Genomic DNA, 12,556 nt, shown 5'->3' with positions numbered 1-12,556 from the left:
GACAGGGAAGAGAGGGCCCCACCACCACCATCAACCCAGGTGAAAGGGTAGAAACCTCCCCCCCTCCAGAGGGAAACCCCCCGACTCCCAGACGGCCATCACACCGACGCCACCACAGCCACCACCACACCAACGCCCCCCCCCCCCCAAGAAGGATAAAGAAAAGTGGAAAACAACTGAAAAATAAATAAAACCACTTTTTAATTTTAGGATTAGGAATTAATGGGGGTCCTTGTCACAATAGCAGCTCGATGAGGGGTCCTTGAGAAAATTTTGTTGGGAACCCCTGGCTTAATGGATATGCCACTTTCCCACAGTGGTTTGACTTTATATCCAAAGCAGTTCACGAGCGACATCAGCCCCTTTTTATTTGTGGTTTTTTTTATTTAAAAAATCCTTCAAAAATGCACGGCACAACTGAAAACAAGTATGCAAGGCAAAGTCAACGAATCAAATTTAATATTAGGATGAAATAATACAAGCAAATGCAAGGTCAACGTTAACAGGGGAAAAGAACGCAATTCTCCGTTACCATATCCAGGTACATCAACAGCACAAAAAGTGAGAGAGCCGGCAGGGTGTGACTGGTGCCGTTTTGTTTTTGTTTTTTAATGCTGTGAAGATTCCAGCTGGACTGAAAGGAAGCAAGGTGGACTGGGAGTAAACTGCAGGGTGGCTGGAGGCCCAACACTCTCTTTTTCTCACATTGCAGCAACATGAAAGGGGAAGGGGTCTGCAAGAGAGAAAGAAGAAAAGAAGGGTGCTGCAGGATCAGGCCAGGGGCCCATCTAGTTCAGCATCCTGTTCTCACTGTGGTCAGCCATATGAAGTCCACAAGCTGGACCTGAATGCAACAGCACCTCTCGCCTCCTGCAATTGCTGGTATCCAATTCTGAATGTCAGCCTTTAATATTCTTAACTTCCAGGAATTTAGTTATTTCTTCAAGCCACCCAAACCAGTGTCGATCACCACCTCTTGCGGCAGCGAATTCCAAATTTTAACGCTATACAGTGTGAAGAAATACTTTCTTTTGTCTGTCCTGAATCATCCAACATTCAACTTCATAGAATCATAGAGTTGGAGGAGACCACAAGGGCCATCCAGTCCAACCCCCTGCCAAGCAGGAAACACCATCAAAGCATTCTTGACATATGCCTGTCAAGCCTCTGCTTAAAGACCTCCAAAGAAGGAGACTCCACCACACTCCTTGGCAGCAAGTTCCACTGTCGAACAGATCTTACTGTCAGGAAGTTCTTCCTAATGTTTAGGTAGAATCTTCTTTCTTGTAGTTTGAATCCATTGCTCCGTGTCCGCTTCTCTGGAGCAGCAGAAAACAACCTTTCTCCCTCCTCCATATGACATCCTTTCATATATTTGAACATGGCTATCATATCACCCCTTAACCTTCGCTTCTCCAGGCTAAACATACCCAGCTCCCTAAGCCGTTCCTCATAAGGCATCATTTCCAGGCCTTTGACCATTTTGGTTGCCCTCCTCTGGACACGTTCCAGCTTGTCAGTATCCTTCTTGAACTGTGCTGCCCAGAACTGGACACAGTACTCCAGCTGAGGTCTGACCAGAGCAGAATACAGTGGTACTATTACTTCCCTTGATCTAGAAGCTATACTCCTATTGATGCAGCCCAGAATTGCATTGGCTTTTTTAGCTGCTGCATCACACTGTTGACTCATGTCAAGTTTGTGATCCTTTTCACATGTACTACTCTCAAGCCAGGTGTCTCCCATCCTGTATTTCATTTTTTTTTTTTTGCCCAAGTGTAGTACTTTACATTTCTCCTTGTTAAAATTCATCTTGTTTGCTTTGGCCCAGTTGTCTAATCTATTAAGGTCATTTTGAAGTGTGATCCTGTCCTCTGGTAGCAGACACTGTCATTGGATGGCCCCAGGTTCTGGTATTATAATCCACTTTCTCCACACGGTGCCTGATTTTGTAGACTTCTATCACAGCTTTCTCTTGCTAATTTTCTAAATGGAAAAGTGCAGTCGAGAGCAAAGTCTAGATTGGATTGGTGAGGCAAATCTGGCCAGTGGAAAGTCTTGCCTCCATGAAGAAGGAGGCCAATAAGAGAAGCCTGAGACAAGGGTTGGGAGAGTCAGGAGAACCCAGGTCTTGCACACCCTGTGGAGAGCCAGAAAGGAAGCAATATTATGAGAGCGGTGCAGAAATGGAGGCAGGCTCATTTCAATGTTATGTACAAATATTCTGGAAGCAAATAACATGGAAAGGAGCACCCAACTAGTAGTACATTCTGCTATATTTATGGAAGTGTCTTTTATGTTGCATGAAAGCTAAACTATAATGCAGAATTAACAGGGAAACATCGGCAAAATGTGCCATGTGAATCCAGCCAGAGTCTGATCTTTATTTATTCTCCTGATTTGTTTGCAGAGGGGTTGCACGTCTTCCTCTCTCATTCATTTGCCCCACCCTTTTCAAGGCATTTCCATGTCACTTTCCAACCTGCAGAAAGTCCATTTAAAAGAAGAGAAAGAAGTTGATTTATTTCTCCAAGGCAACAGAGTGCTTTAATCCACTTTTAACTGCACAGACCTAATGCTCTGGTCTGATAGTCTGGAGGCACCTTGCAGCTAAAGAGCCTGTAGGGCTTGGGAAAATTAAAACCCTGTTGTGGTTGGTGGCTTCCATTGTGCAGGATAGCACCGGTAAATGCACTAAGCTGTAAACTAGAGTGGGGGAAGATCTGTGCTATGAGCAGTGAAACCCAGCTTTCTTGGGCTTGGGGAAATTAAAACCCTGTTGCGGTTGGTGGCTTCCATTGTGCAGGATAGCACAAAGCTGTAAACTAGAAGGGGGGGAGATCTATGCTATGAACAGTGAGATCCAGCTTTCTGTGATCACAAGGGCAGGGGGGAGAGAGAGAGACTAAAAAAACATTCACTCTCTCAAAGGAAACAAAGTCAGGATGATTAGAACCAGCAGCGAAAGAAAGGGCTTCTTTAACAGAGAACATAACTAGCTTAGAGAACGAGGGGTCGCATGACTGCAATGTGATGGGCACTGGCTGCAGTGGACTGCTTGGGTAATTTTAGTCTCCGGGCTTGATGGGCTTTATGGGAAGAAGACATCTTTTTGAGGTAGTGGTGGTGATGTTGCTTCATTCCTTCCCAAATGTAGCAAACCAGCCCTTATGGCGATAGAATCGTAGAGTCGGAAGGGGGCACGAGGGTCATCTAGTCCAACCCTCTGCAACACAGGAACTTTTCCCCAGCATGGGGCTCGGACCCATGACCCTGAAATTAAGAGTCTCGTGCTCTACTGTCTGAACTGTCCCAGATTAACGGAGTCGGGGGGCCCTCCTCCTCCTCATTCTGCTGGACATCTGGCTGAAAGTCCTGCCCTGATGGTACCTTTGCTATAGCACAACTTATTTTTAAAGGGGATTGGCTGAATGGATGGAGGATAGACCAGTGGGAGGTGGTCCATCAAGACAACTGGGGCACTGTGTCAACAACCTCTGCCTTCCTTCCTACTGACAACTAGTCCTTAGTCTCAGCCCTTGTAGAACACAACAGAAAAGAGCAGGGGGACAAAAGTATTACAGTGGTACCTTGGTTCTCAAATTTAATCCATTCTGGAAGTCCGTTCCAAAACCCAAGCGCTCCAAAACCAAGGCGCGCTTTCCCATAGAAAGTAATGCAGAATGGATTAATCCATTCCAGACTTTTAAAAACAACCCCTAAAACATCAATTCAACATGAATTTTACTATCTAACGAGACCCATAAAATGAAAGCAATAATCAATGTACTGTGCTATAAAATAACTAAGACAGTATTGTAGATGATTTTTTAAAAAATTCTTACCTGCACTAATGATGATAGTCATTGTTTGGACGGGGGACTTTTATCCATTTCCGCAATCAATCAATCATCAATCAGTAGCTGAACTGGGTTCCACACAGTCACAAAAACAAATTAACCGAAAAAGCCTCAAAAACAAAAACACTAAATATATAGCAAAAACCAAAGCGCCAAACTTAATCTTTGAAAACCAAAGCGCAGCTTCTGATTGGTGAAGGTGCCCTGCAAACAATAGCCGACAGCCGCATTGGACGTTCGGCTTCCGAAAAAAGTTCAGAAACTGTAACACTTACTTCCGGGTTTTCTGTGTTTGAGTACCAAGGCCTTTGAGAACCTTGGTCTACTTAGGGGCGACGGGGGGGGGGAATATTTTTCAGCCAAGAAGCCACATTTTCCTCATGAGTTACCTTCAGGGCATATTTCAGTGGTAGGCAGGGAGACAGGTGCAGAGGCAAAAAGTGGTCAGAGCAACAGATGCCAGCAACAAAAGCAGTAGCCCACATTGCAGCCTTGTTGAAGCCAGGGGTTAGGAAAATAGGAAGATGCCTTATATGGAGTCCAAGCAAGGGAGCAGAACCTCCATATGTTGTTGGACTCAAACCCCCCAACATCTGCATCCAGTATGGCCATTTTTTTTAAAAAAATATATATTTATGTATTTATTAAATTTCTATACCACCCTCCCTCCGAGGATCACAGGGCAGTTTACAATATAAAAACACAAAAATGCATAACATAGCAAGAAAGCTGTAGCCAAGAAACATCTGCAGGGCCACAGGTTCCCCACTAATGCCCCACTGCATAAGTCCAGGGGGTTCAGCAGAGCCTGCTGCCATTATTATTACTATTATTACTAAAATTTGCATACCGCCCTATACCCTCAGGTCTCAGGGTGGTTACAGCATAAAATCACAATATAAAAACACAAAATACATAATAAGAATAAAAACAAAAACAACCCAATAACCCCTCTCCCAACTACATTTTTAAATGGCATTGCAGTTCTACTCCTTGCTTTGATTGTACCGTACCATAACAACTTCTGAGACGCGGGTGTCGGAATCGAATGCCAATTCATAAAAAAAATTATTTGCTGTTTATTATGTTTATTTACCGTTTATATAGCACCACCAATGTGTACAAGTGCTTTAAAGAGGAACAACATGACAGGCCCCTGCCCTGAGGAGTTTACATTTGGGGGGGGGGACAACAACTTGCCTTTCTGGCTGCTTTTGGTCCATTACATTACTAAACTATTTGTGAAACCATGGGGGGCTAAAACCCTTTTAAAACCATTATTATCTATTGGGAGGATGTGTTGAGACTTTCAGGATTCTAACAAGACTCCTTGAGCCACGGGAAACGAGGTCGCATGTGGCTCACAGCCGTCCCTGTTCCTCGTTAAGTCTTTCCATCCCCTAATGAAGCCAGTCTGTGATTTAAGGCGGAATTAGTTTTATGCAAGAACTAATTAACATTTTGCTGAGCCATCTTGCCCAAGGTCAAGTACACATAGTGTTGATGGAATCGCTTTTCTCATCCAGCTCGCCCTATTGACAAGCCTCATAAAAACACAAAACAGAAGATCACAAGCTCATAAGAATGACAACGCTGCTGGAGCAGAGCCCATTAGGCTCTCTAATCCCATCGACTCCCCGAAGGCGACAAGACACATTATCCCCAATAGATAATGCCTCTCGCAAGCCTTTCTCCTTACAGTCACAACCTGCCCCACCAGCCTATTCTGTTACTGTTCAGTGCTTACTGTTCAAAAGACTAAAGCTCTGCACACACTTCCCCCTCTCCCTCAAAGAATTCTGGGCATTGTAGTTTTTAGGGCATTGTAGGGTTGCTGGGAATTCTAATTCTATGAGGGGTAAACTCCAGTTCCCGGAATTCTTTGAGGGAAAGGATGTGCTTTGAATGTGATTTAAAGGGACAGTGGGCTGCATGGCTGATATTGAATCAGACCATAGCTGATTTAGCTCCATAGCTCCGTCGGTAGAGCACGAGACTCTTCATCTCAGGGTTATTGTTTGAGCCCCATGTTGGGTGAAAATTCCATGTGAATGTGTCTTTTGATGAACTGAGTGGAAGACTATGAGTCATGGGGGTGGCGAGAGGGTGTGTATGAATTCAGCAGGGCTTAGTTTGTTTTTGGTTGTTAGTTTGTTAATATTGTTTTGTAGAGTGCTGCAATGCTTTGTGAATATGATTTTTCTTGTGGTCGTGCTGTTTAGCCTTTTTTGTTTTGTCAAAGAAGATGGTTGTTTTACTGATGATTTGATAATTATTTTATATGATCTATGTTGTAACTGGGATGTTCTGTTCTGTTGTTATTTATTGCGTGTAAGCCACTTTGTGGCTCAAGGGAGTGAAAAGAGGCATAGAAATATAAGAAACGAAACAAAAACAAGACCGCTTGCAGATTTCCCATAGACATCTGGTTGGCCACTGTGAGAGCAGAGTTCTGGAGTTGATGGGTTTTGGGCCTGATCCAGCAGGTCTCTTCTCATGATAACGGAAGCACAGAGAAGGCTGCCGTTGACTGACTCACAGTACCTTTTGTTCTTATGCTTTTGAGTAAGCTTTCAAAAAACAGACGCAAAGTGTTTCTTACATTTCCAGAGCATATTGCCAAATGGCATTAGATACTTGCTGTGCCATCCTGAGCACAGTTGCTCAGAAATAAGCCCCACCATGTTCAGTGGAATTTATACCCTACGGGAATTTATACCCGTAGAGCTTTTACGGATTGAAGACTGTGGATGGAAAAGGAGCCTTAGGTTTCCTTTTTTAAAATAATCTGGTTGCATGTTCATATTGCATAAGACCAGCCTGTCCGATCAGGCCTAAAGGCCCCTCTAGTTAAGCATCCTGCTCTCATAGGGACCAACCAGATGTCTACAGGAAGTCTGCAAGCAGGATCACGGCGGCAATAGTTTGTCAACCCCAGCAACTGGTATTCACTGGAAGTAGTTCATAGCCATCCTGGCTAATAGCCATGGATAAAAAGGGATGCCTCTCCCCAATTCCGTGGAAATATTAAGGTTCAGAGTGACTGTCTCTGGAGATGCAGGGCAGTGGATCTGCTGCAAGGATGTCAATGGACTCCAGCAGATTTTGGTGGGTTCCAGTTCTCACCATCACAAACAAATGGCCATCGCAGCTGGGGCTGATGGGAGTTGGAGTCCAACAACAACTGCAGGGCACCACATTGGAAAGCCTTGATCTGTAGCACACTAGGTGTGTGTTTACGCCACTTGCCTCCTCTTGTCCACACAGAGCACGTAGCAGTATCTTACAACTCCCCTTTTATGGTAGGTATAAATAAGGATGGAAGGAGCTGTCATTTTCAATTCTCTCAGTTTCTCATTTTTTTTCATTCTTAAATTCAGTTTGTGTAGGAATCTGCATTTATTTTAAAAATCCTCATGAAAATTCACCAGCATGTTAGCGCAGAATTTCTCCTCGTAAGTTTTGTATACAGCTTTGACAAATGTACAAATTTGTACAAGCAATGTAATCCCAATATAACACATTTTAGCACGTTATATTCCTTTTTAAAATCACGCTTTCCCCCAAATAGATGTGTTTTTGAAAACATTGGCTGGAGAACTGCACCACAAAATTAGGATACTCGGCTTTCAAATTAGGATACTCGACTTTCAAAGGCTAGCTGTGTTTAGATTCTCATCTTGTTTCAGAAAGAGCGGATTTGAGAAGTTTGGGTTTAAATGCGAAATCAAATTTCTCCATCTCTAGTGCAAACCCAAGCTTTTATTATGGTGTCTTTGTCATCCAAGTATACACTCACGGTGTTTGGTTTTGAAGAAATCCATCTGCTGATGAGTGTTGGCATATGTGTCAGAAAGGGTGCCCAAATGTCTGTGAGCTCTTCATTCGATTTGCATAAGAGTCCTCTGGCCCATTGAACATGTTCAGTCACTGCCATTGCCCTCACGTCGTGGGCTATGAATAGCTTTGGTGCAGCCACTGGGATGCACTGACTCCATATGAATTTATGAGGCTTCGGTGATGTGATTAATTTGTGCTGGGCCATTTGGTGATGGTCCCCGGAGACCACTGTATAAGCAATCAATCATCCTTGGTGTAATGCATTTCCAGGGCTGTTCGAACCCAAAGAGTCAGCCTAAACAAACTGTGCCCTGGGTTTGCAGAGGGAGGGCAGCAGAGAGCAAAGCAGGTCTCTGAATTACCTCCATCAATTTCAAGAAAATCAAAGAGGGGAAAGCTGCAACGAGCCCCAAATCACTTGCCCCTTGCCCCTTCTCTCTGTGTGTATATAATATGTTGCAGTAGTTGTTTTTAAGTTTTGATTTATGATTTTCAGTTTTATACATTTCAGTAATTTTACAATCATTTTAACATTTCAAAACTCGACTTCCTTCCCTCTCTTTCTGCGGTTCCTTAAATTTATTTTTAATATTTTCTGCATATCCAAATCAACTTCATTTGCTCATTTATTCATCTACTTTAAATATATACTCGTATAAAACTGCAGATTATTACAATAATCCAGCCAATGTTCTTATCTGTTTACAGTCTGTTTGTAAATATTCAATAAACCATTTCCATTCTTTTTTTATAAAAAGTTTGTTGTCTTGATTTCTTATTTTTCCGGTATGTTTCACCGTTTCTGCTTACAGTGGTACCTTGGTTTAAGAACAGCTTAGTTTATGAACAACTTGGATTAAGAACACTGCAAACCCGGAAGTAGGTGTTTTGGTTTGTGAACTTTGCCTTGAAATAAGAACATGTTCTGCTTCCTGTTGAGTGTGTTCCATCTGTAAATTGAGTCCCCTGCTGGTATGGGAAAGCACGCCTTGGTTTAAGAACACTTTGGTTTAAGAACAGACTTCAGGAACAGATTAAGTTCATAAACCAAGGTCTCACTGTATTCCATATGCATTCTTCTTTTGCTGGGACTTCTTCTTTCTCCTCTTCCCCTTATTTTTGCAAAAGGTTCTTGTGTGGGTGGTCATAGGCTAGATTCAGGCTGGCATCTCTAGGTAGGGCTGGGAATATCTCCTGCTGGAAACGCTGGAGAACCAGTGCCATTGCATCTAGACAATACTGAGCCAGATGTGCCAGTCTCTGACTCTGTATAAGACAGCTTCTGTGTTCCTGCATGCAATGGGCGCTACATATGGGTTAACATGCTTAGTATAGTACATAGTACAGGCAACTCCCTATTTACATGGGGGTTGCATTCCAAGGCACCATGTGCTTAAGTGAAATAGTGTACTGTATGTCGGGAACACCATTGAAAAAGCCTACAAAACCCCTCTAGACCCTTGAAAAACCCTTGTTTGTTTCTTTTAATCCACCAAACTCCACCACAATTGTGCCCTCTAAACCTCCTTGCTCAAATTCCAAGTCTCCATGGGCTTCAAAGGCTCATGGGATTGCATTTGCAAAGGCTTGTGGGATTGCTAGATTCAGTTTTTGTGCCATTTTTGCAAAAATGAGCCGTTTCCCCATTTTCCCGTTTTAGGGCTGTTTTTGCCTCTTTTCGTGCCACTTTGGGGGCAATGCACAAGCCTTGAGCAAATGTAAACAGGGAGTTGCCTGTGCTGCGTTGTAAATGTCCCAGTCGTGACCTTCATAAATCCAGGCACTTTCTAGGCGCTCCGAAAAGGTAGCCCAGTAAGGGACAGGTGACTGGAGTATAATGACCTTCAGTAACACCGATTTTACAGGCGATACCTTGTTCCCATAAGCCATGTGATGGCCAAGAGCAGCGCAAGCAAAGAGAGGTTATCTTTCAGGTAAGGCTGCTGATGAGAAGCTGTTGATGGAAAGGATTGGGCTGCCCCAAACTGGCCAAGTCTGATATTGTGTTAATTAAGTTACTTCTTTCAGAAGTGATTACCTGGGATCTAGGACAGGGAGTGCCTGAAAGAGAGGTTTCTTCAGAGTCAACCATGAGACGAGCTGTTCAGGTGCCTACCTTGGTAGTTGCCACAGAAATATCTCAACAGGGGGATGAAAGAGGAAGTCAAAGAGGGGTGGAGAACCTGTTTGGTGGACATCCATTGAAGCTGCACATTGGAAGCTTCAGAAGCTTATGCCTGCATTGCAGGGGGTTGGTCTAGATCAGTGGTCCTCAACCTTGGGCCTCCAGATGTTTTGAGACTACAATTCCCATAATCCCTGACCACTGGTCCTGCTAGCTAGGGATCATGGGAGTTGTAGGCCAAAAATATCTGGAGGCCCAAGGTTGAGGACCACTGGTCTAGATGACCCTTGTGGTCCCTTCCAACTCTATGGTTCTGTGATTCCATGTGAGTGCTGTTATGCTCATGTCCTGCCTTGTAGGCTTCGCAGAAGCATCTGATTGGTCTCTATGAGAACAAGATGTGAGACTAGTTAGGCCATTGGCCTGATCCAACTCTTATACACAGGTGTCCCCAACTTACATGCAAGTAACTCACGTGCAACCACATATACACTCAGCACCAGGAAATAGATTCAAACCAGGAAATGGCAGGAGACAGCTGGAGAGTGCTCATGGCTTGAGAGGAGACCCTCCCCGGACCCTAAAAAGAACTTTAGTAAGGGCAGAGCAAGCCCCAGAGACCTGATGTCCAGTGAGGCTTTGTTTAGGCTGCTCAGCCTCCCCACCTAGCAGCTGACATGTGCAATAGTGCAGCAGCTGTTTTCCTGCGTATCCTCCAGCTGGCCCCAGAGCTTCAACTCTAGTTGAAGAGAGAGTTGTGTGGAGAGAGCGAGCAGAAGAGAGCTGGAGAGCAGGAGGGGAGGGGATGGGCATTGAGAGGCTTTTCAGAGGGTGCTCCCCACGTGCCCAATTTTCCTTATGCATATAGGGACCCAGAATGTAGCCCCCACATAAATGGGGGGTGCCTGTACACACATACACAGCCGAGGACAATACTTTATATTGGCTTAGATCCACAGAAGCTTTGCCACACCTAATCTATTAGCTTTTCAGGCATCAAAAACCTCTGTTGTTTCTGCTGCGGCAGATTAGCATGATTACCTCTTTGGAAGCTGAAACCCAGCTTTGGAGATCCGAGCCCTGGGGAAATGTAAACTTTACATTCCCCTGGAGATTTTTGTTATTTTCCACTCAAGTCACAGAGACAAAGCAGTGTTCAAGGAATCTGTACAGGGAGCCCCGGAGGGGCAGCTTATTTAAGACTTTGGGGAGTTTCGCCAGTCCCTGAGCAAGGCCTAGAGGGACAAGTGGAAGGCAGAGAAGAAAACAGTTTTGATTTTCATGTAAGATGTGTGCCTGATTGATGAAACCATCTCCCTGTCAATCTTCAGGCCTTGTAAAATAAAAAAATTCCTTCAGTAGCACCTAAAAGACCAACTAAGTTTATATTTTGGTATGAGCTTTCGTGTGCATGCACACTTCTTCAGATACCAAGGGGCCATAAATGCACATAAGAAGTGTGCATGCACACGAAAGCTCATACCAAAATATAAACTTAGTTGGTCTTTAAGGTGCTACTGAAGGAATTTTTTTATTTTGCTTCGACTCAGACCAACACGGCTACCTACCTGTATTCAGGCCTTGTGTGCAAGCTCATGGGCTGAATTTAGGATTCCTGCTTTCCCCATCCTGGTGCCCTCTACTTGTCTGGAACTACAGCTCCCATTGCCCTGCTGGCTTGGGTTGATGGGAATTGTAGTCAGAAACATCAAGAGGGCATCAGTATGGGGGAGGTGGCATTAAACAATTCCTTACTTGCAGGCACTTGTGGCCTGGACCTGTCACATTTGTGCCTTGCAGATTGCTGGTGAATAGTCCCACATGATCAGCTGAGGTTTCGTCAATGAGAGCTCATGGTTTAGCGATGGTCTTCTGCCAGCTGAGGCTCTCTCCACATTTTTGAATGAGATAAGGGCCTCGGCAAAGGTGATGCCGTTCCAGCCGAGGAAGCTGGCGTGTGTCAGTGCCCACACAAGTGTGAAAGGCAGGAAGCGACAAAGGAGGTGGAGCTTCCCCCAAAACTTCTCATCGCTCATGGAAGTAGGGGGGCACATAATAGCTGCACATCTGTGAGGCTCAGTGTGTTTTTTACACGCAAGCAATCTGTCATCTGGATGAAGCAGGCTCCTTTGGAACTGGAGTCAATAGACGGTGCACATAACTGAGAAAATACTTGGTTCCGAACCTGGGGCATTCTTTCCTTGCACATAAGAAACACTGACTCTTTCTCAGCAGATTGTGCTTTTAACTAAGGCTGTGTGCACGTTACCAGCTCAAAATGCAGCTAGGCATTTCTTTCCCCCCAATAAGCCCACCCTCAGCTGATCCATTGGAAGAACAGGACCTGCGAAAGCTCTGTTGGTAGAGTATGAGCCTCTTCAGCTCAGAGGGTCATGGGTTCAAGCCCCACTTTAGGCAAAAGATTCCTGTGTTGCAGGGGGTTGGACTAGATGGTCTTTGGAGTCCCTTCTAATTCTACGATTCTGTGATTCTGGAACACAGAAGTCACGCTATCCTGAGTCAGGGACAAGTGGTCCATCTAGTTTAGCACTGCCTACAGTGCCTGGCAGACACTTTCCAGCTTTTCATGTAGGGCGTCTCACCTAGCCTTCCTTGGAGGTGGTGAGGAATGAGCCAGAAAAATTCTGCATGCAAAACAGGGGTTCTGCCAGTGAGTTACAGCCCTTCATGCTGGTCAGCAGAGGAGCAGGGTTATTGTTCATCAAAGGAG

Source organism: Zootoca vivipara, chromosome 6 (assembly GCF_963506605.1).
Source record: "Zootoca vivipara chromosome 6, rZooViv1.1, whole genome shotgun sequence".
In the NCBI taxonomy this organism is placed as follows: domain Eukaryota; kingdom Metazoa; phylum Chordata; class Lepidosauria; order Squamata; family Lacertidae; genus Zootoca; species Zootoca vivipara.
Note: the sequence above shows the minus strand (reverse complement) of the source record.